The sequence below is a fragment of the Neodiprion pinetum genome, chromosome 2, assembly GCF_021155775.2.
Source record: "Neodiprion pinetum isolate iyNeoPine1 chromosome 2, iyNeoPine1.2, whole genome shotgun sequence".
Classification (NCBI taxonomy): domain Eukaryota; kingdom Metazoa; phylum Arthropoda; class Insecta; order Hymenoptera; family Diprionidae; genus Neodiprion; species Neodiprion pinetum.
Window position 1 is genome coordinate 4,513,810 of NC_060233.1, and position 27,457 is coordinate 4,541,266.

Here is a 27,457-nt window from a genome sequence, read left to right on the forward strand (position 1 = left end):
ACTCCGATCGGCCGATCCAATCGTTCGGTGCCCGGTTTTTTCCTGTCCCTAGGCTGTGACCCCCTCGTCCCGCGTATCGAATACCAGACCGTAATCGTGGTAGGTATAATTGCGGAGGCTCGGAGGTATAACACAGTTTCTTTGGCCATACCGATCGGGGATCGATGATCGTCGCGCGATCGTCTCGATCAGCGTCCGGGCGCCGCGTCGATCGCATCGCGATGTCGAGTCGCGGATTCACCGATCATCAAACGGAATCGCCAGACTCGAGGATGAGAGGTTGTGGGAAACCAAGGTCAACGTTAATCGCTAGTCGGTAGATGGGATAGAGATCCCAAAGAAAATTATGGCGATACGTCGAATTCTTACGGAAAGACGTGGCAAGGAAAGAAAAAGAAGAAGAAGAAGAAGAAGAAGAAGAAATCACGAACACCGATCAGAGATCAAAATACACCTGTTCAATGGTTCAAGGATCCAATGGAAATGGTCAGTCAATTATAACCTTGAAATATTAGGAAATGACGACCGACTTTACGATTAGTTCACGCTTCAACGACCGGGCAACGACGATTAGTTATACAAGAGTTGCGATATTGAACTCGGGGGGAAAGTTTTTCGAAAGACTTGGCAATACTGTACAAACTGTTTTCCATGGGGTGTTTTTCTTTTATCATTTTCTTTTTATTTTCTTTCTTTTTTTTCTCTTGGTTTCTTACATACAGTTCGGCAGCTCATAATAACATGCACGTATTGAATTAATGTTATTTTATTCCAACGTTCGTTGTTTATTTTTGTTTTTCATTGACTATATTATTTCTTCCCCGTTCTTCTTCGTGTACAATTTGATTGATTATGACCCACCGGGAGGCGATTCGGATTCACCAAGAAAGTGTTGACCCTAGGTGCGTGTTCGATGACACAACGTCGGTTTTTCCATCTTCCTATTTTTCTTCCTCTCGGTAAAAATTCGTGAGTGTTAAATGATACCGAAGGTAGGTGCCCACCATATCCGTGCATAGAACGGCAATTTATCATAAGTTTGAGTAAACTGAGAAGGTAGCTGTATCAAATAAGAGAATATACAGGTATACACTGTATAAAGATAAATAGGCAGATACAATATTTTGAAATTTGAATACGATCCTGGACTATAAGCGGTGTCTACGCAACTATCCGCATGCGCGTACAATAATAAACGTTTGGTAGTAAATCACTCGTATAATATTTGACGCGTCGTAACTAATACCGTCCCATTATTTTCTCTCCATAGGCGTAAAAATTTTATTTCGCTTCTTCGCTTCTCCCGTACAACGTGTTACAACGTTATACGAATATCCTTATTACACATTCGCGGGATTCGTACAGGCCAAGTGGTTATTATCGTCGTAAGGTTGCGCATCCATGCGGGGGGAGGGAAATGGATACTTTTACGCGTTACAACGACACACGTGTCGGTTGGGAAAGAAGATAACAAGACGACAAGTCGCAAGCCTGGATAAGAGAGAACAACGTTGCTGGAAAGGGAAACGTGCGCGAGAAAAAACAAATAAATAAAATAAATGAAAAAAATAAAGGGAAGAAAAACTACGCAATGGAAACTAAGAAGAACTGGAACTTGAACGTCGGGTTAAATGCAGTATAAATGAATTCTGCATCCGTTCCTCATTTCGCACGGCTTACCGCACGTGACGGACGCTGCATAGCACCGAGGTAAATAATGCGATATGCGAATAGCGCTTAGGACACAGGTACACGTATGTGTATGTATATCCACACGTGGTACGAATCCAGTATTACGGAATTACGATGGGTATGAGAGTTTTCTTCTCGTATGTATACCAGCTATGTTTGTATCGCTAAGCTCTGGAACCTGCAGACTGCTGCTGCAGGTTGCACATTGCAAGTGCGGACAGGCTGGTGCAGCAACAGGTATATCTATCGTTGGACAGAGGGAAAAACTTGCCTCAATTTATATAGACAGTCGCGACAGGTGCGACGGAATGTGATTTTCTCTTAAGCAATTCTGCGCTCCATGCTGGAACGCAACGCAACGCAACGCCTTCGCAGTTTCTGCAAACTCCAACTGGAAGCAGTATTTTCAGAAAAGGATCTCGCGGGTGCGTTAATTCGCCTCAAACTGTTCAGCAAGCGGAACACTGAGAGAATAAATTCGCAGAATATCTTCCCCAAGTCGTTTGATAAACCGAGATTCGATCCGCCGCTGCGGCGTGCAAAAATCTCGACACGTGCCTAACTTTGATGAAAAATTGCGAAAAAAAAAAAAAAAAAAAAAAAATTTCACGGAAGCTGAATGGTAGAATAATGCAGCCGCGTGCAAACCGCACTACGAACGCGGAAAACTTAATCACGCCGTACCGTTTCAATGATAAGTTGCAGTTAGGCGGCTGCCTGCCTTACTGATCGATCGCACCCGAAGCGCCACTTATGACGATATTTATATTTACCGTTCTTACTGGCAATTGCACAGCAGCAGCAACAGCAGCAGAGTGGCGGCGGCTTATTAACAATACCTATACCTATATATTACCCGTACATACACGTATGTATATAATAGGTTATAGGTAATAGGCAAGGAAAAGAAATTACACGTGCAAACGTGCATCGTTGTTGTTGTTGTTGTTGTTGTTGTTGATGTTGTGCCTACCGAACTGCACAACACGCGGAGATAAATCAAATACATCGATTGCTTCGCATTTTCTTTTATTTTGCAGCTTTTTAAATGAATACACTCAACACGTTTTTGCCGCGAACGGTGATTGACTGATTTAGAAAAAAAAAAAAAAAATTTAATCCAAATAATTGCCTTAAACCTATTATTGTTATTATTGTTCGATTATCATAAAATGTGATCTCTGAACAATTTTCCGAGATAATTCATATAAATTTTGAAAATATCTAAACTCAATTCTTTTGGTCGTCAAAAACGATGAGTTTCATTTTATACATGGGAGATAAATTCGAGTCTCATGGATCGTTCGATCACGAGTACAAATTATTTTCATTGTGCAATAAACTGCAGTTATTTATTGGCGATCCGGAGTTTTTTACTCGCGGTATGTTTCAGTCACGCAACGGATGTGAAGTTAGTGCTTGACGTTACTGTAACAATGCATGTTCGAGAAGAAAAATGTTTGTTTTGCACAATTAAAATTGTCCGACATTTCTTTAAATCATACCGAACCAAACATACGCATATTTTTCAATGGCAAAATAACGAATTTCTTCCCGATGTTTCGTGACGTTGAACGTTGCCAACCTCAACCTCTCGAAAAAGAGATAAAAAGAGTTCGTGGTGAACGCATTCTCCAAATATGTCGATGAAAAAATTGTTTTCAAAATACGATCCTTAAAAAAAAAAAAAATCATTCCGCAATCAATCCTACGTTCAAATTTCTGACTTTCGAATCTCAACTACAACAATCATCACTAATCTCGCGTAAATATTTTTAATTTTTATCAACAACGACAATTTCCAACAGCAACGTTTATCCTAACGAAAGATTGATATAAAAAAATATACACTTTATCAATTTTATAACACGACGACGATTTCAAAATACGACGAACATCGGTTTGCTAAATTTTGAACAATTCGAAATTCGACTAACGATGGTTAATTTTTTCCTCAATAACCGAATCGACTCGAACGTTGATGTCCGGTAATCCAAAGACGGAAATCGGGGTGATCCGCGATTCTAAAGCAACGCCGAAAACCCTTGTCCAGGTCTTCCTGGAATCGGGTTCAACGTAACGCCCGTCAGAGGCACCTGTAACAGCGACTCGCGACCGCCGGACGAAGAGGAACGGAACAGGTTGAGATGCACGCGTGGGTGGGGCTGATCTTTTCTCCCGTACGATCCGGACTCCCGACCGCGTTCAGCGAAGGGTTCGAGGTTCGAAAGAGAGCGTTCAAATCGGGTCAAAACCGTGTTGGAAAAGACGGAAACCGGGTCCAAATAAATATCACGGATAATTTCGGGCGACTTTTGGCGGCGATAACTCCGCGCCTTTGGATTGTCGGAATAATTTCCGGGGCGTTTTTGCAAATTTCTGACACTGGATACCCGAGTCCGGTTTAAACCCGTCGCTGGTAACTCTCCGAGATCCCGATGATGCGAGAGCCTCGGGGCAGACGAGATCGGCTGCTGTTGCTGCTGCTGCTGCAGCGGAACCAGCGATGCTGCTACCAAAAAACCCGCCGCCTCGCTACCGAAGACCCGTGGAAGAGATGAGGAAGACCTGGAGCTCCTGCGAGAGGGGAATAAGATCACGGATTCTCTTCCTTCTCTCTTTCTCTTCTTGCTCTCTTTTTCTATCTCGGCGAGAGTCCGTCGACTTGCATCCATCGAACCGTGCAGCCGCCGGCAGCTTCCTATAATACGACACCGCGCGATACCGATCCACGTGCATAAATATGAAATGGATTCAAAATCTATATGCATTCCGCATCCACGATTCACGGTTTCTATTGTACGAGCAAGTTTTTCTAGTAGAGACAAAAGAAAAAAAAAAAAAAAACAACAACAACGAGGTCAAAGACAGTAACGTTACGGTAACGATGCGCGTTTGGGAAAAATTAGCGAAATTTTTGAAATTTATTAATGCAGTTTGTAAACGAAATATACACTAATTTTGAAGAGCCAACTCTTTTAAAGTCATCCTGCAATTGCAGAGTACTGATTTTTTTGCAAGATTTATCGTTAAGTTAACGTTGACTAACTTCAGCCTCGTGCAACTTCAGGATTGATTGAAATTCAGGAATTATTCATAATTAAAGGAAAACGTACGGATGTTGTACAGATTAAACTTTCTCAAAATCGTAAATCAACGAGTTTTGTTTAGATACGTTTATTACGTTAACGTTACTAACTTCAATACCTACTGTAGAAAAAAAAGCCACATCGGAATAAAAACTATACATTTACTTCTTTTTTTTTTTTATTCACGTAAATAGAAAGCGATCTCTTTTAACCGATTTCGGTTAAATATTACAAGTTCCAACTGTAACCCTTGAGTTTTTATTTTCCTGCAAGGAAGAATATAATTAGCTGAACAATCAAAAATTTCAGTGTTAATATAATGAAGAAAAATAAAATTTTTGCAAATTTGATTACAACTATTTACTCTACACACACAAATCGCGGTGAAAATTTTTTTCTTCTATTTTGTTTTATCTTCGTACACGTAAGCGAGAGTGGTATATTTTTCTATTTTTGACGTTCGGAAAAAATTCCCTATTCGAGGTATAAAATTTCCCGCAGGCTGAAAGTTGCTTTTACAGACAGACCAAGTCGACGATCGCGTGTCTCGCGAAACGGCCTTTTGATACATAGAGAGCTGTTAAGCATGCGGCTCGGTTGTTGTACAGCCGAGGGTATGAGCTCTCTTCGCCTGTTAGTAGCAAATTAACCGACAATTACGCGATAACGTCTCTCGCGCGAGCAGCGCGCGCAAACTCGCCTTACGCCATAATTCTGTGCCTAGTAGCTCGGAGCTTCGGAGGTGTAAGCGAACCTCCGTACGTTGCAAAAGTTAAAAGAAAATAAAATAAAACAATTGCCGCAAAATGGCGGTCAGTAGTTGAAAAAAAAAAAAAAAAAAGCCATTAGTTAACGTATTTTTTGCAAATTTTTGCATCCCACCTCCTAGCGATTCGTAACATTGACTCGTTTTTTTCCACTATCGTTTTTTAACATTAGCTAACGCGATTTTAAAACTTTATTGGCAAAATATCGATTATTTATATCTGAGAATATCGGAAATGCCATTTGTAGACACATCCTGATCGATTTATTCCTACTACTAATTATCGACAAGCAACTGAACATTAACAAGTTAAGTATAACATAAATTCATTGTTGATTGGGTATTCAATACATTAGATATTGTCTTTCTTCTCAAACGCAGGCGATAAACATTATATTTGCCAAGATATTATCATTGACAAATTTATGTATTATTAACACCTCTTTTTAAATAAATTTTTCAACTTTTGACAACGTTTCTCCGAATGGCCTGGCCCTGTTTTAGCGTCAGCTAATGCTTGAACGGCCGAAAATTCGGTGCGCAAACATTTCGGAAAAATTATTTTCTCGCAAATTGCAATTGATAAAAATTTCGCAACGATTCGGCTCGTGTGTCGTTATTAAGGTTGAGAGTTTCGAGGTTGAGAATTTCTGTCGAGGAAAGATGCAACAGCAGCAGCAGCATCCGTAAAACGACGAACCGAGACAAAACGGTCTTCCAAGTATCCCGACTTCCGAGTATACAAGGTGGACGTCGACATTCCGTCGCTCCAGAAAGTCGTCTGCAGTTACAGTATGTTGTTGTACCTATACGTGCAACTGCATACATACCTATAGGAAAGTTAACGGTACGGTCAAGGAACGCGAATTCACGATTGATCTACACCTACATCGGTGTACGCCTGCAAAGCCACTTTCGCATCTTTTTTCACTCCCTCTAGATATCGTGCGGGCGTGAAAAATTTATAAAAGAAAGTACGTCGTATAGGAAGTATACAAGCACGGAGAAAAATTTCATTTGTTACAGTAACAATTTCTTCTTCATTCTTGTTTTTCTTGCATTAAATGTCTTGCTTTGTTTCCTCTCGTTGAATTATTCTTTCGCTCTATCGCTATCGGGTCTCACATATATATGCAAATATATATATATATATATATCCAAGGAGATCGCACGCGTGCACGCCATCTTCCAAAGTGGTCAGAGTTTACAGCACGAACGGACCGTATAGGCGTGCGTGTGTGTGTGTGTATAAACATACACGTACACGCAGCACCAACGCCCATTAATATCGTACTTTTACATTATCGGCGAACTCGACAGCAGCAACAGCAGCAGATGCTTGGATTCGCTGCGCGATCTGCATCGACGGCGGTCGAGGTAAAAAAAAAAAAAAAAAAAGTAAAAAATATCTTTTTGAAATAGCCTGCAAGGTTATACCGGTACAAATGTATATAATAACTGTATAATTGTAACAAGAAATATTACGTATAATGACACAATTGTGTAAATTTATACCCGCAATACAAATTTCATTAAAGAAGCGTGTAATAAAAATCACAATAAAATCCGTAATCAATATAAAAAAAAATAATGAATGATAAGGTCTGATGAAAAATATACAAAATTCGAAATCGAACGAGGCTGAAGTTAGCAAAGTTAACGTAACGAAGTATCAGGGATCAAATCGTTACCGTACAATTTAGAATGACTTTCAAAGATTTTGCTTTTAAAAATACAACTTTGATTTCTTTAACAAGGTTTACGAAATTTCAGACGACCCGAAAGTGCGAGGTAACGACTTCTCCCAATCGTTCATTGTCAGAGTAACGTTACTGACTTCCCTTCCACGTCCTCGCGTTCGCACGCAGTTTGACGAAAATCGATTATCGATTAATCTATTCCCTCGCATATTATACAATCCTGTAACTGGTTGGTTACAAAAACGTCACGCATGCGTATAAATAGCACGTGCACTGCCCGATGCACCATCGGTTGGTTTAAAATGAGAAGTAAGGATTATTAAACATGGCGTAAACGACGGACGAGACCGGGAGGAAAAAGAGATAGAGAGAGTGAGAGTGAGAGTGAGAGTGAGAGCTTCGTTAATTATCCTTCCGCTTATACAAACACGCGGTAGGTTATCCTCCCCGCTCGTAAACATCGGTTTGTAGTAGGTATAACATGCTCCTTCTCCTTCTCCTTCTCCTTCTTCTTGTTCTTCTTCTTCTCCTTCGTCTTCTTCTTCATCATCGTCATCTGCATGGTTGCAGCTCGCGAGAACCTCGAAAGGAAGGTAAACGCGATCTTCCCTATACATCCCCCTGTACCAAAGTCCTTGCTCCCAGCATCCCGTCGTCGGTATTTTCCCATACGAAATCAAAATCTATACACACACACACACACACACACACATGTATATATACGAGCAGATACCGCGGCGTCTAGCTACAGGTCCAGCAGCATGACTTGTACCTGGCATAAATTATCTACAAGCATAAATTAACCGCCCTCGCTGTACGATAATAATTAACTATACCTCGAGCACACTGGCACCTGTAAGCCACGTTGTATCCACCTCCGAGTTATGCTTGGTACATCGTATTTAACTAGACGCGCGCAAACTGTGCCTTACAGTGAAAAGAAACGGGAAGTTACACTCCGAGAAATTTTTATTTCCGGTTACCGCTCGGTCATTAACTATTTTCAATTTTTACCACTATAGAAAATCATAGTTCTAGGTAGAAAATGAAAATTAGTTTTCTAGTATCCGTTGCTATATTTTCTTGCAACTTTTGCGAAAATTTAACGCTTGTGCAACGATAAATTGATTTACCTTTCACTGTTCATTCTGTCTGTCAGATTCTGTCGTTTTTGTTTTGTTTTTTTTTTTTTCATTTTTCAGTTTTTTTTGTTTTTTTTTTTAACTGCGCGTTACAGCGTCGCGTGCCTCGAGAATTGCGCCGCGATGCAATGTAATGTGCAATGCGAAACGCCAACCCCTGTTTAGTATGTATCTCGTACCGGACAGGCTATTAATTACACGCACAAGTGTGTGTTTGGGACATTTCGTGAGCCGCGAGCACGACTCAGATTTGCGCATATAAATATACATATACATGTGTATATACGAGTATGATGTTTGCGAAAAATTTTAAACGCACGCGTAATAAAGAGCACACGTTATACTCGAATGTATCAGGTGTACTGCGATGCAAGTTTGGACGAATTTTTGTAATCTGATTCCGATTGAGAAATAAAAAATAAAAATTAAAAAAAAAAAAAAAAAAACAATCACTGAAAACGACCGATCGCAACAAATTATTAACAATTTTAAAAGCTCCTCGAAACGAAGCATCGATGTCGGAATTTTTGTCGATATTTCAAGTAGATATTTTCAATTTTACGATTTTTTTTTGTTTTTATCTAAATAGATCTTCGCACAGCTCACGAATACAAGTAACTCGACGATTGTTACATTTTCAACGAATTTTGATGTTTCGAATCTCGAATTCTGGGTTGAGTGAAAGAAGAAAGTGTCTCGTAAGTAAAGGAGAGAATGAAAAAAAATGTTGTAAATTAAACACCGTTTCGTTTTCAAAGAGAGGAGGAGAAAAAAAACAAAATCCGAATACGAATTCAATCTACAAATGATTATACAGGAAATAAAAAATGAACTGTTTTTCTCAGTTTCAAAAAAAATTCTCGGTTCCCGGAGACTTTTGCAGCCCTTTTAAATTCTCGTTTATCCGACTGACAAACGATCCTGGACTGCACAGTGCGGATCCAGTCGCATAGGAACGAATAGGAAGCAATACGCGTGAGGCAGAATCGACGTAGCTGTATACTTGCTGTACAGTGGAAGGAATGGACGGATGGCATTATATGGCGGCACTGTTAAGGCAGGCAGGCAGGCTGGCAGCAAGAGAGGCGGCGGTAAGGCAAGTTTTTATCTCAGCCGCCATCTGCCGACCGATCGTCATTATCGCTAAGTAATCCTTCAGCCAAGAGGAGCACCACGCCGCTTCTCCTCTCTCTCTCTCTCTTTCTCTCCTTTCCTCTCTCCTCTCCTTCCAGCGAATCGCCTCGCCCTGTCCCGATCGTCGTCGTCCCCTTCTACACACGCGATACCGTGCTCTACTCTCCTCCTTTCGTCTCGTCTCTCTCGTCTCGACCACATTTCGATTTATCTCTTGACGAACGCGTGTGAAGATAACGGGACAGGGTTGATATTCCGAATTTGAAAAGGTCCGAAAGCGACGAATTCGGAATTTTTTTTTTAAGTGAAGAAAAGAAACTTTCAAGATACATCAAAGTTTCGAATGATCCGAAACCCGATGCTCAAAGTTCCGTGAGTACGAAAATGAGAAAATTTAAAAATCTGAAGCGTCGAAATTGCGAATTATCGAAGATTTTCAGTTTCGTGAATTTCTGGCTTGCTGAAATTTTACAACTTTGATCTTACTTTGCTTTGAATTTTCGATACTTTTACGTTCGAAATTCTGGTCGGTCAGTCAGACTTTCGATTTTTCTGATTCTGTACACCAACCCCTTGTTGAGTAAACTACTCTGTGCGAGTATATTTAAAACTTTTGGAATTTTACATCATCTTTCTCACTCCGCGTGCAACAAGGATCACAGTATTGTACCCAAACTTATTTAAAAATTCAACTTTTCCTCAATACTTTGACTACATTCTTTGAAAATCACGCATGCACAGTTTGGAAATAAACTGAACAACACTACGTACCATATTTTACAAACATTCGATACAAAATTTTTAAAATTATCTTTAGAAACCATTTCCTTAAAGGAGTAAAAGAATAGTAACGGATACCAGACTTTCCGGTAACCACTAGAAAACTAATTTTCATTTTCTACCCGGAACTATACTTTTCGATTGCGGTAAAAAATGAAAATAGTTAAGGACTAAAAATTTATCTCAGTCTATCTCATTACGGCAACGACGAAAATGCAAACGAATCAACGAAGGGTGAATAGGTGGGTACAGACATCGTGGCGCGTGGCACTCTGCATGTACGCTGTTACATGCCTGTATTATTTTTACGGTATGCACTCTATACCTATGCAGAGAAAACATATAACGCGGTAATAAAATTGTATAAAAATGTTATAAATCAATGTCTGCGTTATAAAACATCGACAAGCATGGGAGAGTATAAGTAATCCTCTCGACGTTTCTCGATTGATTTTATGTGCGGGTAATTTATACCTATACATGTACGTATCTCAAACACCAAGAAGTGTGCGTGCGTGTGTGTGTGTGATATACACGAGATGCAGGACAGGTGTTTGTATATATGTATACGATACAATAAAGACTGTGACACGTATTATAAAGAAGGAGCATCGCGGTGAAGGAGAGAGATCGAGGTTAATAAATTCTCCGTTTTTTACACCAATCAAATAATTTCGGTTACGTTGTGTCTGTGTGTGTCATTTTTCAACGGCGAATTTCATCACTCGACGACGCTGTGTTGTTATAAAAATTGAAATTAAATATAAAAAAAGCAGAAAAAAAGGAGAAAATTTTAAACGAAATAAAATCACCGTTTCGAGAGAAAGAGAGAGAGAGAGAGAGAGAAAAAAAAGAAAGACGACTGCAAGAAACGTGCCAATTTAATTTTTCATTCTGTCTTCGATCAGACTTTGTGTTTTTGAAATACGCGCATGTGTGTAATTAAATATATATTATGCCTGTAACGCGTCGTTGTCTTCTCTCGAATATAAAAACTACAATTTATATATTGCATAATTGTATACTTTATACGACAGTTTCCTTGACGCTGTCCACTTGCGAGAGCGGGATTTTTATTTTACAATTATCTCCTATCTCCTGTTATCCCTTTTTAATGGTTACATAGATTTACAAAGGAATTCTATTTTCGGAGTTTCGTATAATACACGCCGTTTGGAATATTATACACGCATGCCTGTTGTGTTAAAGTGTCACGTGACGCAAAGTGAGAAGAAAAAGAAAAACAAGAAGAAGAAGAAGAAGAAGCAACGTATGAGAAAAAGAAATGTAAAGCCTTTTCGAATTCTTCTAATACTAAGATTATTCTTATAATCATCGTTGTTATTATTACTATTCATTGGATAACCGATGGTTGAAATCGCGTTAGCTTCTCGCCTCCGTTCAATGAAAATCACATTTGGACAATTTTTGAACCAACGTCGCCTCGTTCAAGTGATTTTAAATTGAACCTCCGGCGGTATTTTATTTTTATTTTTTATTTATTTTTTTTTTTTTAAACCTAGGTACATCAATTACTTGATCCAGCGCGAAACATAAACCGATTATTCGATGTTATATTTATTCTCTACCGAAGAGCGAGTAAAATCTCTCGATGTGATATGTTAAAAGCATCGGCCGCGGAAGTTGGACAGCGAAAAAAAGGGTAAGATATTAACGTCAAATTCTTAGCTCCTTCCTTCTCCTTATTTTCTCTCTCGTTCCATTTTTCTCGTAATTAGTTCGTTAGTAAGGTCGTTATGCGGGTAAGCGTTTTTTTTTTTTTTTTTTCTTTCCTCTTTTCGTTGACAGGATAACAGCATCGCAACAAACAACCCACTGATATAAAACGCCTTGCCCGCGGTCAAAACTTGCAGAGAGAAAAGAATTCTATCGCCATTCTCAGGATATAAAAGTTGACCAAGGTTCTCCGATAACGCGCACTGCGTCCCATCGTAACTGCAGCCTTTCTTCCGGCAGCTTCGAGATCTCAGATACGATTAAAATAAAGAAATGAAACTTGTGAGAAGGTAACTCGCAGTCTCCAGACTTGCCAATTCTCATTTTATATTATACTTTTCCTTTGTCGTATAGTTTGTACGGTTGTGATTTTTTGTGAATGCGATTAATATTGGTTTTTTTTTTCCTCTTCTCGTTAATTGACGTTCAAGTCTGGATGTGAATTAATTATCTCGTACGAATTATAATATCGTTGAATAAATAAATGAAAGCTCAGCCAATCAATCGATCGATCGATCAATCAAACAATCGTTCCATCAATTAATCAATCAATCAATTTCTGCAATAGTGAAAATTAATAAAATATATATATATATATACATCTACTCGATGATCTTCGTTGCTCTTTATTATTCATAATCTATTTGCAAAAAAATATGCGTTGTTATTTTTACCTTTCAATGGACAACAATATTTCATTACTTGCGTAATATAATAATGTGATCAATAATATCACCCATAATTTCCAAAATAATTTACATGCACAACGAATGTACAGATTTTTCATTGGCTGCGTCTTTTCGCACACACACACACACGGAATTGAGTATAAAGTTTGTATAAAAATAAATAGGAATATCGTACAGTAATAAAAACTTATCAGCGATGCAGGTCAAGGGTCAACACAGAGAGTATAATAAAGCACTGCACGATTTATAGACGAATTGCATTGTTTACACGATGTAACATTGTTTTCAGATAAAGTGTATAAACAATTAAATGCGTACGTTATCATTTTTGTTATCAAGTTACATCCATGGAATAATGAAGAGATCATTCAATCACGGGATGGATTTTGAAATTGTAAGTTTTTTTTTCTCCGATTCTTAATTCTCGATACTTGAATAAAAGAAAAAACGTGAAAATTTATAGTACACGACGTTATAATTAACCGTGGTAATTAGTGAATTGTAATTTTTCATTGAGTAATTCGAAACTGTTGTTAATTTTGAGGAAAAAAGTTTCAAGACCGATCTGTTGGAATTTATTTCACACCGTCGCGATACTAAATTTCTAAATTGATCGAGTTGAAGATCGGGATTGATGAAAATTTGAATTATGAAGCGGGAAGCTGATCGGCAAAGGGAAGTCTCGAGGTAGATAAGGTCCCGTCCCAAGTCCTGCGATGCGAAAAAAAGGAGAATTAAGAACAAAGGCGGGACCGATCAGCGACCGTTTTGTTGGGACAAGACAGATAACTGAAGGGACGGTGGAGGCGACAAAGAGAGAAACGGAGAAATTGGGAAGAAAAATAAGAAGAAGGAGAAGGAGGACGAGGTAAGAGCGGCCGAGGGAAAAAAGGAGGAAGAGGAGGAGGAGGAACATTGAAACACTAAAACGTCGGAGATGCGATAGGTCGCCAACTATCCGAACAAGCACCCAGCCCACGTAATTAACAGGCCACTGCGGTCAGTGAGCGTTGCCTGGACGGCAGGTGAACTTCGACCAGGTGTTCTCAAAGAAAACGCGACGCGGGTTTGACGCTGAGCTTCGAATTTGTCGAGTCGAGACGCACGCCGAGCGAAGGTGGCGGTGAAGATGTGAAGGGACGGTGGAAACTTGAGGTAAACGAGTCAAACTTTGAAGAAACGACCAAGTTCCGAAATTCAAGTTACGATAGAGCAAAGTTTCGAAAAGTAAAGTTTCGGCGGGGTGAAATTCCGAAAATTAAAATATACTCATTGCGGTGCAAAAAAAAAATTAGAGTTACCACATCTAGAGAAATTTTTAGTTCCGGTTACCGCTCGGTCCTTAACTTTTTTCATTTTTAGCACTGTAGAAAAATATAGTTCTGGGTAGAAAATGAAAATTAAATAAAAATATAAAAATATCGAAAATCCAAAACAGAGAAAGATCAAAGTGGTGAAATTTCACTTCCTTCCTTTCGAAACTTTGCACTTTTGGAACTTTGAAGGTCCGGTTTCGGACCATTCGAAACTTTGATGTTTCGTCAAAGTTCGATTTCTTTACTTCAAGTTTCGTCACCAAAAATGTCGAATTTGTGCACAGGATTTTCCTTCGTCTCTAAACAATACATTTTACATCAAGTTTTGACAACTCTTGTTCGACCGTTATTTTTCAGTTTTCCTCGTTTTTTTTCTCACACATTCTCGTACAACGGGGGTGGTTCCGTTGCAATACAATCCGACCAATCAACCCTCCCGAGTGAATGAAAATGCAGATAATAAAATCGCGCGAAAACTCGATTACATCAAAAAATCGATCCTTCCGGCAAGTCACGCGCAGTTCTTCTCTGTAATCCCGATTCCGTTCAATTTAGCGATTATCACACAGTTCTTAAACAATACGTACATACATGGTACACACCTCGCGATGTTAAACCCGTCGGATATGGTTCCCCGCATCCCGTATCAACACCGCAAAGTCACGGAGATACGTACATGTGATATTTTCTTTCATTTTTACTCGAGGTCGCTCCGTTTGTCTCGTTCGTCAAATCTTTCGTTCCTCATTTTTATTTTTATTCTCTCATTTTCTCTCTCTCTCTCTCTCTCTCTCTCTCTCTGTCTCTCTCCTTGCTCCTCAAATCATATTCCATTTTCGATAATCAGAACCGATATTGCAATACACGTCTCCAATAATTTCTTCCTCCACCGTAAAAATTCCACAAGTACCAAACAACTTTCCCTCTCTTTTCCCGCCTGTACGTCGTAATGTAATGTTTTTAACCTATAGCGTGCGGCACAAGGAAAAATACTAGGAAATACTACCACCGGCAGCATCTCAGGAGCAGCACAAGAAGTCTGGACCAACCATTCGGCGTAACGACCAAAGCGTAATAATTACAGATGCGTGTTTCTGTCCCCTATCATCGAGTAAAATGCAGGGTGTACAAATACGACACACGCATGTATATATGTATAAATGAATGTAAGAGTTGTAATTTAACTTGACTCGCGTTGTTCGGGGTCGTTAGTCGGTTGATTATTATTTTATTTATCGTTTTCTTTTATTCGACAAAATTTTTGTTTGTTTTTTTTTTCCGTTTCTCTCCATTGTCTTTGCTTTTTATTAGTTTCATTCATTCATCCCACGTCCAACTTTTCTTTTTTTTCAATATTACGACGATTATTATAATTCTACAGGTTAACGCTATAAACCTGCGAGGAGTTCGGAGGATTTTTTATTTTTTTTTTTTTTTTTTCTAATGTCAGCGGGGCGGCGTGTCTACTGTCTCTAAAATATAATGTAATAGAGGTAGAGATGACAGCCAAGGGGTTTTTATAATACGATGAAACAAAGCGGGCTGTAAATATCTTGGATTATTTATTGATATATGCAAACGTGTAAAAACACTGTGACGAATTTCCTAACAAACAATTTGCCGCGCAACTCTTCGAGTTTTATATATCTATACGTGTACGAGGTTTACTAAAGCTAGCGAGAGCGTCGTTTAAAGGATTTCATTTTCATTTTTACACATGTTCGTTGCTCGTTGTTTTCTATTTTACAATACCCGTGAACGCCGTGTCAAAAGTTACAACGAAACGAAACGCGGTGAGACGTGAGAAAGAAATTTTATCAAACAAAAAAAAAAAAAAAAAAAAAATTCGTTACTCCGTCGAAAGAATTGTTTAAATCAAACTGACGGGATGTAAAATGGTATAAGAATAAAAAAAGAAAAAGAAAAGTAAACGTATTTTCAAACTCGTTTACGCGTTACTCGTAATGGCAAATTTTTTCATCACAAAAAAATTCCAGACATTGGGTAATATGTTGAAAATAACATATCTTCGAATCCGACGAAACGGTGATGCTGATTTTTGTTTAAATTTCAATTATTTCCGACTCTTGTATGAAATTTTTTGGTACGAATGTATGTACCTGAATACATTCACCTTATTCCGGGTTCACGTGTCTCTCCGTGTTATTACATGACGATATACTCGTATGTACGCTACGCTACGCTGCAGGGTGAGAGAAAGTTAGGAACAACGTCGCGACGTCGCATCACCTGCAGCGCTTCTAATATTTAAGGTAATTCCAAGTTGACGACGGGTAGAAGGGTCGTTTTTTCGTCTTTCTTATGTACACGCAGTCACTGTGCATGTTTTACATACATACATATATATACATTTATAATTATGTGTATCCACCCCTGAATACGCTGATTATAATTAATTTCTTTCCCGCAGCCGCAGCCTGTAAACGAACAGCTGGATAATGTATAACAAGTATAATATTATTTTTTACACGTCTGCAACATTATAAATAAAGTGTGAGAAATTCTCGAGGGTAACAATATTATTGCAATTACGAAGACGGGGTTGAAATTCCGAAATTAAAAAGTTGAGAAAGCGTCAAGTTTCGGAATTTTTGGTGGCGAAACTTAAAAAGTAGAGAAATCAAAGGACGAAACGTAACCTCCGCAAGTCAAAGATCCGAAAGTGGGAAAATGGGAAAATACAGAAAATCTGAAACATCAAAATTTTAGTCGCGCGGATTTATGGCTTGGTGAAATATTTCGCCGCTTCGATCGCTCTTTGTTTTTGATTTTCGATATTTTTACACTCGGAATCGTGGTCACTTCTGATTTTCGGTTTTCCTGACTTTTCACACCCACTCGTTGAATAAGCTACGCTCTACGAGTATATTTTAATTTTGGGATACATTTACACGCGCGCGTGTGTGTGTGTGTGGCTGTGTGATTAAATAATTATGATTTTTCTCACGGAATATTACATCTAATTGTTTCCTCAATGTGAAACACTCGGTAACACGTAAAAATAAGTAATAATGAGAAAAAAAATTTAAACAATTTTGATCAAAAAAAAAAAAAAAAAAAAAACAATACGACCGCACGTAATCGACGGACACTTGTAATCTCATATAAATTATAATATTATTATATTACGCATGTCTCGCACGTAAGTTGCGGTATTGCGTTAAATCTGCAAATATGTATACGTAGGTATAATATAAATTGCAAAAAAAAACCACCACCGCATTCCCTTTCGAGATCAGTCAAACATAATGTACACGTAATGTAATAATCCAGATAATATGGGTAAATATATGAAAGATCGAAGCGATTGATCGCCGATCGTGGTTAAATTATACCTGTCTGTGTGTGTGTGTGTGTGTGTGTTTGTACAAGCGAATACATATAGATATAAAGTACATGATATAACGAGAAAAAGTGAAAGAAAATTGTTGGGAAATCTGTGATGATCGGTATAACGGAATATATATATATATATATATATGTGTGTGTGTGTATACATAATATATGCAGACACGAGTGTGGGCACATCGAGGATAAGTGTGCAATATGTATGAGTGTGTATATATATGTATACGCGTGCGTCGCGTACGCGCAAAGGTGGAAGCATGCGTGTGTAAAGGTGCCGCATAGGCCAGCGGCCATTAAACGATACACCTGTAGGCAATTAAGAATTATGCTGTAGGTATTATAAGCGTTCGGATATGGCCGCTGAGCCGCGGCCACCTACGCGTCTTGATTTATGCGCAGTTTGTCTCGAGCCATTACCGCCTTGCCGGAGAATTAATTAGAGAGAGAATTCACACGGTCTGCATCGCGCCGTTCGTTTCTTCGAGTTTCACAGTTTCATCCTTGATCGTAAGTAAAGCTCGTATCCGTCCGTGTTGGTACGTACGATATTGTTGTGTACGCGTTATGCGGGACCGTATCGTCGTATCGGGAGAGAATTTTTCGACTGTCGGTATCGGAAGGATGTGAAGAGAAAAAGGGAGAGAGATTTCGTTATAGACGATGGAAAAGAAACTAAACAGGTAAGAGGTCACACGCTGCGAGAAGAGGATGACGACGAAGAAGAAGAAGAAGAAGAAGAAGAAGAAGAAGAAGAAGAAGATGATGATGAGGAAGAAGGACAAGTCTCTCTCTCTCTCTTTCTCTCTCTCTCTCTCTCTCCGCATTATACACGCGTATGGGATACTAAAATGTGTCCCCGGGAGATGGAGAGGCGACCTTACAAGGTCAGATTTAAATTATTCATCTCCGAAAAACGGTGAATATATACACTTTGTCAACACTCCAAACTGCCTGAGACACCTGGTCGCAACGACGACGACCATTTACGAGAACCAACTTCAAAAAAGAGATGGGCGTAATAGAGAAAGAGAGAGAGAGAGAGAGAGAGAGAGAGAGAGAAAGAGCGAGCCCGGTATACATAATTATAAGCTTTCTGAAATTCACACGTCTTAAATTATAATTTTTTTTCCATCTTATGGTTTTTAGTTTTTTATCATCAATTTTTCAGTTTTTTCGTTTTTTTTTTTACTTCGATTTAATTCATACACTGAAAAAAAATTCATTTGTTACAGTAACTAGAAAAATTGAGTAAAACAGGTATCGTTAAAAAAAAAACTGTTTCAATATTGTTGGAATTACCGGATTAACCGGAAGTAAAAATTTCTCTCAGTGCAGATTTAAAGCTTTCTCAAAATCTATTCACGTATTATCTAGGTTAAATTTTTTACATACTACAATAATTGTTCAGAAAATTTTGTCGAATTTCTAGTGATGGAAGAAAAAAAAACAAAAAAAAAACAAAAAAAAAAACGATTTAATAAAAACAGTTGTACTATATATGTATATATAAACAGTGCAAATTATTAGCTTCTTTAATTATCCGTATATCAACGGTGAATGGTTAAAAAAAGAAATCAACAGAAACGGAAAAAAAAATATAAAATAAGCTCGAAAATCTTGGTTCAATTTTCAAACATATTCTCTCTCTCTCTCTCTCTCTCTCTCTCTCTCTCTCTCTCTCTCTCTCTCTCTCTCTGATTCTCGTCTTTCCATATAACGCGATTATTATGCAGATCATTCGAAGCCGAGAAATAATGATCAAGAATTATGATAATACGTAGACGATCGTCGTCGGGGTTCACCGACCGCGATTTGCGAATAGATAATCTCATTCTCTCTCAGGTAAATTATTTCATCATACGCATTGTCACCTACGGATGTACCTACATATATTACATCTACCCGATACTATACTTATCGGGATATTATCATACGCACACACAACAGCTGTGTTTACAATCGAGTCGAAAACGTTGTATATTATGTATTAAGTGGTATACATCCTTATTCTAAGCCCCGCGATCATTATTTAAAACAAAGATCGTCCGTCCAATTCCCAACACCCGGATTTAGGTTTTCGTACAAATATATTTGACAATATTTCGAGTGTTTTTTTTTTATTTTTTTTTTTTTATACAAAATTAAAACCGATCCGTGATCCAACCATTGAAATTTCTACCACCAATTTTATTCTGCAATTCTTTGCATTGGCATGAATATCGAAAAAAGTACATCGTATAATCTATATAATATATATACGTATACATAATTTTATATCCCATGTATGCATATGCTTTAAAGAGTAGTAAGTATGTGATCGAACGATTATAAATTTCTGTTCATCGATTTGTGTGCGTGTGTGTGTGTGTGTCTTTTTTTTTGTTTTTTTTTTTTCATACAAAGGAGCCACGTACGTCGGATTACACTGACAGTGTGTACAAAAGGACAAAGAATTGCACGAATATCCGATACACGATGTGTTTTTCTCAACGTCGCTAATCCCTGAGGTTCTACGCACGTCAAGGCTGTGTGTACGATATACTAGCCTGCTTACTACTTACTCTCTGTTCGGTACGAGTAGAATATACAATATATATGTATATATATATATACATATCTTATATACGTAAAGGCAAACGTGCAGCACGTGGCTTGGCTGCAAATTTATATATATATATATCAAGGTGCCAATTCATTTCAAGTTCCTCGAGTCTTTTTTTAATATTTTACCACGAGCGTCGACTTTTGTTATCAATCAATTTTCAAATTAAATGCAACGTGAGATTAATTTTGCACGGAAATTTTGTCGATTTTTACCCTGAATCGAATAGTTTTAATGGATACACTGAGAGAAATTTTTAGTTCCGGTTACCGCTCGGTCCTTGAATGTTTTCTTTTTTTACCACGATCAAAAAATATCGTTCCAGGTAAAAAATGAAAATTAGTTTTCTAGTATCCGTTGCTATTCTTTCTCATCACGATCGCTGTTGCTAGATTTTCTCGCAACTGTTGCGAAAATTTAACGCTCGTGCAACGATAAATTGACGTTGAAGCCTCGTTTGACTAAAAAAGTAGTGTAAACCTCAGAAACTGATTCAGCGTTGCAATATTTTTTTTTTTTTTTTTAACGATACTTGTTTTACTCAATTTTTCTAGTTGCTACGACGAACGAAATTTTTATCGGTTTAAATAGTAATTTAGTAAGATAAATAAGGCGACGTAAGAATCAACGATGTATATAAAAGTATAATCGAAACGGCATCGTTTGATTATAAATTCACTGACAATCAGCTCTAATCGCTACGGAAATGACGCGTGAATACCGTCTCTCGTCTCTGAGATCTCAGCTGCAGCCTGGCAGCATTCATTCGGCAGCCACTCGGGTGTTACGTTCGTTCACGGGGCAAATTATTGTACGCCAAATGGATTTCCTAATTGCCGAGCAATCACTGTCCGATATTGCCGCGGTGCATCGGGAGTTAGACGTACGTTGTACGTATATTTACGTATAAGGTGAACGGCGGTAGCAGCTGCCGATGGATCGCGTGTGTTGGAAGAGGATAGAGATTGCACGAATAGCGAAGAAGCGTTGTTATTTGACGAGTAAATTTCTCCTCGTGTATTTTTTATTTTTTTTTTTTTTTTCCTTTTCATCAATTTGTAAAATGTCGAATAACTTTTCAAAGAGTACATTTGTCGTAAAATGACAAGACACCTTTTTTGTAGATCTTTCAATTTTCTACGAAAACAACTAATTCGTTGATGAGTTATGAAATTTCAAAGTTTAAAAATATAAAATATCTCCGTGTCGTTTAAATGGGAAATAGATAATGATGAAAAGATGAGGCACCTATAAATATTAATATTAGCGGCTGAATCATCTTTTATTTCCCGTCGTTTAGAACAATATTTTCGACTTGAATTTTGAAACAAAAAAAAAAAAAAAATCATCATCCAACGTATGCATCACAGCGGTATGTAATCAGTTTCAACTTTTGTACGACGTTATCAACGTCGTTGGATTCATTTCATTCGTTGTACGTATTTTACCATATTGTGTTAAGGAAATAATTATATATAAGCATACAAGTGAAATATCAAAAATTCTGTAATGCAAGTGTGTGTGTGTGTGCATATATTTAACGTCAACAAAGTGAACGTAATTTTTATACACATGTATAATAAACGATCGATATCGAATTCGAAATATTTATAATAAACTCTCGCAACGACGCAACAATCAATGATCTTGAATCAATTGAAAATAACAATCCGCAACTCAATTTGCGAATAAATCGATATGCAAATTGTCCGACTAATAAAGTGCAAGCATATCGTGTAATGTATAATACATATATTGGAAGGATTGTTTTTGCCTGAACGCAACGTGATTTAATCACTTCTATACTACGTGAAGCTTGAATATATATATATATATATATATATATAGTGATCTGAATACAGCGTGCGGAACGAATATTTATTCGCTTTGTGTTTTTCGTTTATTCTTTTCCTTTTATTCCAACGGGTTTGACAATCTCGTCGTGAGACCGCAAAAAACGCCGATTTTTTTGGATTCTTATCGACGCGGAAAAACCTGTCAAACGTTCCGTTAATCCGACAACTGAAAGAAGTTGGGAAGAAAGGCGAAAAAAAAAAAAAAAACGAAGATGAAGAGAAAGAGTTTAGAAAAAATGGTAACAAAAAAAAAAAAAGAAAAAAAAAAAAATACGTCAACAATCAAATAAATAGAACAAAATCAAAACACGTGTTGACAGGCCTACGTTTCTACCGAAAAAGCATACCGACGGAGAAACTGTACGCGCGTAAGTAGATTATACATGTGTGTGCGTGATTGATCGTGACGGAATGCAAAGGCGCCGATGACAAAGCCGTATTTTCATTATTCTCCGATTCACGGCAGCGTGTACTTCCTTTTTTCCTTTACTTCTTCGACGAAAATGTAGAAACTCAACCGAACCCGGGCGGTGGATAGCCGATACGTTTTATGCGACGGATATTACAAAGAGAACTGACTGTGAATCGAAGTAATTCCAGAGAGCCAGGAACGGTGTTGATAATAAATAATATAGTAAGAATTAACGAAGGGGAAAAGAAAAAGAAATATGTCACGGTGGTACGTTTTTTAATTTTTTTTTTTTAAGCCCCTATCAAGATCGGATCATAGATCATATATCACGCTGTGACGATAAGTTGTGTATAGTATTCAGCGATATTTGTGAGATATTTACAATTGACTTGGTAAAAAGTGTACGGGTAAAATTAGTTTCATAATCGATGGTAAAAATTGTGTCAAGGATAAACGATATGAGCAGAAAGTAAGACTGAATTTGTCTGTAAACGAAAAGGAAATAAAAGGAAAAAAAAATAAACTATCGATTAATGACCTGCGGTATTATATGTTTATAATATACTTGGTGTAGGTGCAATGGAAATGTTAACCGAATCGGCGTCGATCGAATTGATTTTAAAGAAAAAACGATCTAAATTAGATATATCAAAAAATGGAAATCATGTGATGATAATGATAATAAAATATAGATTAATTATTCAAGTTTAAATTAAGGTTTTTAACAAGATAATTTTGTGGTTATGAATTGATTGCGATATCAATGTAGGAAATAATGCGATAAATGTTAATAATAAATCTTATTGGCTTCCGTCCGCAAGTTATTGTAATGTATTATATACATATATTGATAATTGTAGAATCATGAAATATTCTTATGCCATGTACTTTTCAACAATTGATTAGTTAATTCGCGATTTTGATTACGACACATTTTTTAACCTACTGTCATACTGTAATTAAACACGTATCTGAAGACTTCGATTAACGAAGATTCAAACGAAGTAAAATCTACCAAAATATAAAAATCAAATAGAGTGAAATTCGTAACGTTAATGTAACAATTCAGTTTTGGTAAAAATGATTATTTTTTTCCAACTGTAGGATCGTTTCAAATTAAACAATGTATTTTCAATCACATCAAAGTGTATTCAGATTTTGATAATTAAACTACTTTAAAATCTTTCTAAATTTTCAAAGTAATAATTTTAGTTTTCGATATTTCGTTAGATCAACGTTACCATAAGTTCAATCTGGTAAAAATCATCGTATCTCGAATGAAGTGAAGATATTTACGTACTAATTCTAAGTAAAATTGAGCGGCTTCCTCAACGATCCTTATCCGGCAAAAGATGATGCAAAATCGAAAAACCATCGCATTGATCCCAGTTAAAAACTCTGCACTGTATACCACAGAAGCAGAGCGAAGAAACTAATCGCAGATCGATCCGCGTTTTGAGATAAAGAAAGAAGGAAGGAAAAGAAAAGATATAAAAGAAGACACGGATCAGGTTAGAAGGGGTGGAATTTTTACTACGGACAAAAAGGGTCTCGAAGCGTGAAAATCGGCTCGCCTTCGGCAGGCTGTCAAGCAACGTTCATGGAGATATTACGCTCAGCTGGGTTTCTCTGTGCGTGCGCGTCCGCGCTCCAATTCCGACGCTTAGCGCCGCGACGCTTCGCTGAGTTCTTCTCTTCCCCTCGATGCCGCCTGACGTCACGCAGCGCGCGACCAACGCGTGCCACCCTCGCTTATTCTATGGCGATGCTACTTTGCCATCTTTGTTATACCTAACAAATATAATAACAGCAACAATCGGGTTCGATTTTTCTCGCTGGTTAATTTTTTGACGGTTCATCTAAATATCAAATTTCATACGCATATGATTTTACTGTACTCGATAAAAATCGTGCGAAAATCATTGACGAATTTGTTATCCGTGTTTCCAGGAACAATTTTGTCAAATAAACGTGGCGGAGATCTGTGCAAATTTTTACTCGCAAAACGTGTATAAATAATTGGCACACGAGTTGTTCGTAACTGCCGTACGCAAAACGATCAGTGTATCAAGATTTTATCCAAATTTTAAAAGAATCGACGCAAATCCAAGTAAGATTGCAAAATTTTTCAGTTCCAAATCGTACAGCAGATTATTATCCGCGAAATAATACGCGACGTTATTATAAACAGCATTATAATGTACGCGGGTTACTAAAAAATTAATACAGGAATCGGATGGTGAATGTTTCGTTTTAGAATTTGCCGCACGATTCGAATGGAGGATGAATCGCAGTTGTAAAGGGGAAAGAAATTGTCTGAAACAGCTGTTTCTCTTTATGAGGCTGAATGGGGGAAAAAAAAAATCACTGCTTTTCAATTTCTCAGTGACTTTGAAGTGGTCAAGTATCGAAAACATGAATTACTTCGGCATCTTTACAATTTACCGCATTTCAGAAACATCTAAAGTTACGAATAACAACGGCTTTTTCGAAACACGAATTATTATTACAATAACGTTACTAAGTTTTCAGCCTCATCTTTCGCTACTCTGAAGTTAGCGACGTTACCGTATCGATACGTTGAAACAAAAATTACCACATCGCACCTTGTTAGAACAACTCTAGAATATGAATAAAAAAAATCCGAGTTCTTTTACGCTAGATTAACGGTTTTCCAAATCTCAGAAAAAACAGCGACTTTTTCTAAAGATGCATCGTTACAACAACGTTACAAACAACTTCACTCTGACAATCTTTCTTTCCCCCAAAGTTTGCACTTTTGTTAAGTGGTAAGAAATAGTCTCGAATTTTCGCGATAAATATTATTATGGATATAATAATTATTGTACATTTTACATGCGTTAATAATTTATTACACACGCAACAAACATCCGTCTCCGTATCCTCGTTAAATTAACCGCGATACTGGTTTGCAGAACCGCAAGCTTCAAGAGTTTTGGTTTCGGTACAAGAGAGTCGAGAACTGATATCGTGAAAAGGTTTTCCGAGACGTTGATAATGAAACACATCAAGCAGGCGTTTCAAACCGGAATCATATTTACAATTAAATACACTCAGTTTTGCAAACTTACCAAACTTTTGTGCTAATTGTCGAATTCGCAGAAATTCATCGGCTGGTTATTCGCACCGTTTGATCGTCTCCTCGTTAAATTCTTCCTCTTCTCCTTCGTGTAATCTTCTTCTTTTAAAAAACCGGCGAGATGATTTGCTCGTTGATTATTCTTGAATTTGTATTATATATATATATACATATATATATTTATTGCTCACAAATCGTCGTTTACACAGCCACTTGTAATCATTTATTATTCATAAATTTGTTATTATCTCCGCAGCGAAAGATTGAAACGAAAAAACGGTTTGAAATAAAACCACCACTCGATAATCGATGCGTATAATAATACGATGAATCGTTTGCTCCACGGGAAAAATCAATCTCTTCACTTATTTTTAAATATCCGTAATAACGACGTATTAATTATGCTTCGGTTATACAAACTTCGGTCCGTCGGTAGACGAGGATGAAAAAAGATGCACTCGACGAAAACTCGGGACGTTTATTCGCATCGTATTTATCCTTTTCATCGTTTTAACAAACATTTAAATCACTCTCTTCTCGTATCCAAATTTATGCCTTTATCGTATTACACGTACGTACGTGAATAATACAAAGGAACATGTTCCGCACAAGTTTTTACTTCTCATCATACAGCGAACTTCGGAACGTTTCAGCGAGTATCCCTTGAATTCCGTCACATATCCGCAAATCGTTTCAATGTCATCATCGATTATATTCAGTCTTTCTCTCTCACTCCTCCTATCACCCGTGTTTCTATATCACGTCGGCACTGTAAATTTTCCCAAATTCAATCTCACTACAACGAAGAACTTTGTTTTCGCATTGTTTTAAAACTCGAATATTAATACATACATATACATTATAAATTATCATTTCACTTCGCAGCTGCACTTCGTTATATCGTTAATCTCAAACCACAAAAATCACCGTGAAAATCTCGTCGATCGGTTTCACCGACAGTTTTAATTAACAGTATAAAAACAACAAAAACAATAACCAACATCAACAACAACCAACAACAGTGTTAACAACGACACACGGTTGTTACATCGCACAGATAAACATTAAATTTCAACAAGCAAATAAACACGACGAAATTGTCGTCGAGTATTCGACACGAGTTCCATTCACTATCTCTCTACATTCGGCGTACGATTAACGACGATCTCGGCGGCAACAAAAAAAAAAAAAAAATAAACAAATAAAAGTCAAGTGAAACTGTAATGAAAATTCGGTAAAAGAGTAATCAAAATTTTCAAATAAACAATGTTATTACTCCTCCTCCTTCTCTTGTCTGCGTATATTATATATCGTATGTACGTACGTTGTTATATACATGTATATTATATATTATATATATATATATATATATATATATATATACATATGTACATCGACAGAGAGTGCGAGAGAAAGAGAGACAAAAACACACGCAACGTGATCGTGTGTGTGTGTGTGTGTATATATACGCATATACATATATATATATATATGTATGTTGTTACTCGTTTTAAAGATAAACAGACCGCACGCGGTGCCTCGACGCGTTCTTAGCGGCAGCGCGGTTCCGCGCTGACTGTGACGACCGAGTATCGTCTCGAGTCTCGGAACCCTCTTTCACGCACTGCCGGTCCTGCTACGGGACACACTCGACAAGCCAGCCGTCCGACGAGGAGTGAGGAGGGGGAAGGTTGGCCGGCGTTGGAGGTGTGTATGGGGGGTGGGGGTGGGGGAGGTGGTACGGGGGGCCTACCGGCGGCGACTCCCCCCCACCCCCGACGTCGACGCTCGCGCGACTCGGTCACACTAACGCACCGTCGGGTTAGTTGGCTCCGCCCCCTTACCCCCACCGCACCGCCGATTCTACAGTACTCACTCCTCACGCAGAACGGCCAGGAGGAGTCTGGCTGTCTCGCCTCACGGCGAACGCGCGCGTCTCTCTTTTCTCTCTCTCTCTCTCTCTCTCTCTCTCGCTCTCTCGCTCTCTGATCGTGAATGAGGCAGTCGGTCGATCGACCAATTTTAGGGTCTGTTTCTACGCCGTTTTGAACGGTGATATATGATGCGGTGAAT

At 37.9% G+C, this 27,457-nt stretch overlaps 1 protein-coding gene across 1 annotated transcript in view; it reads right to left on the reverse strand.

Moving 5' to 3' along the window:
* klu (klumpfuss) overlaps positions 1–26,991 on the reverse strand; it is a 30,875-nt gene extending 3,884 nt beyond the window's left edge. The window contains exons 1-3 of the mRNA XM_069133563.1: positions 26,890–26,991; positions 26,237–26,550; positions 25,377–26,153 (exon numbers count right to left, since the gene is read on the reverse strand). The gene's annotated coding sequence lies outside the window, so the exon portion shown is untranslated. The remainder of the gene's footprint in view (positions 1–25,376; positions 26,154–26,236; positions 26,551–26,889) is intronic.
* Positions 26,992–27,457: the final 466 nt, after the last annotated feature.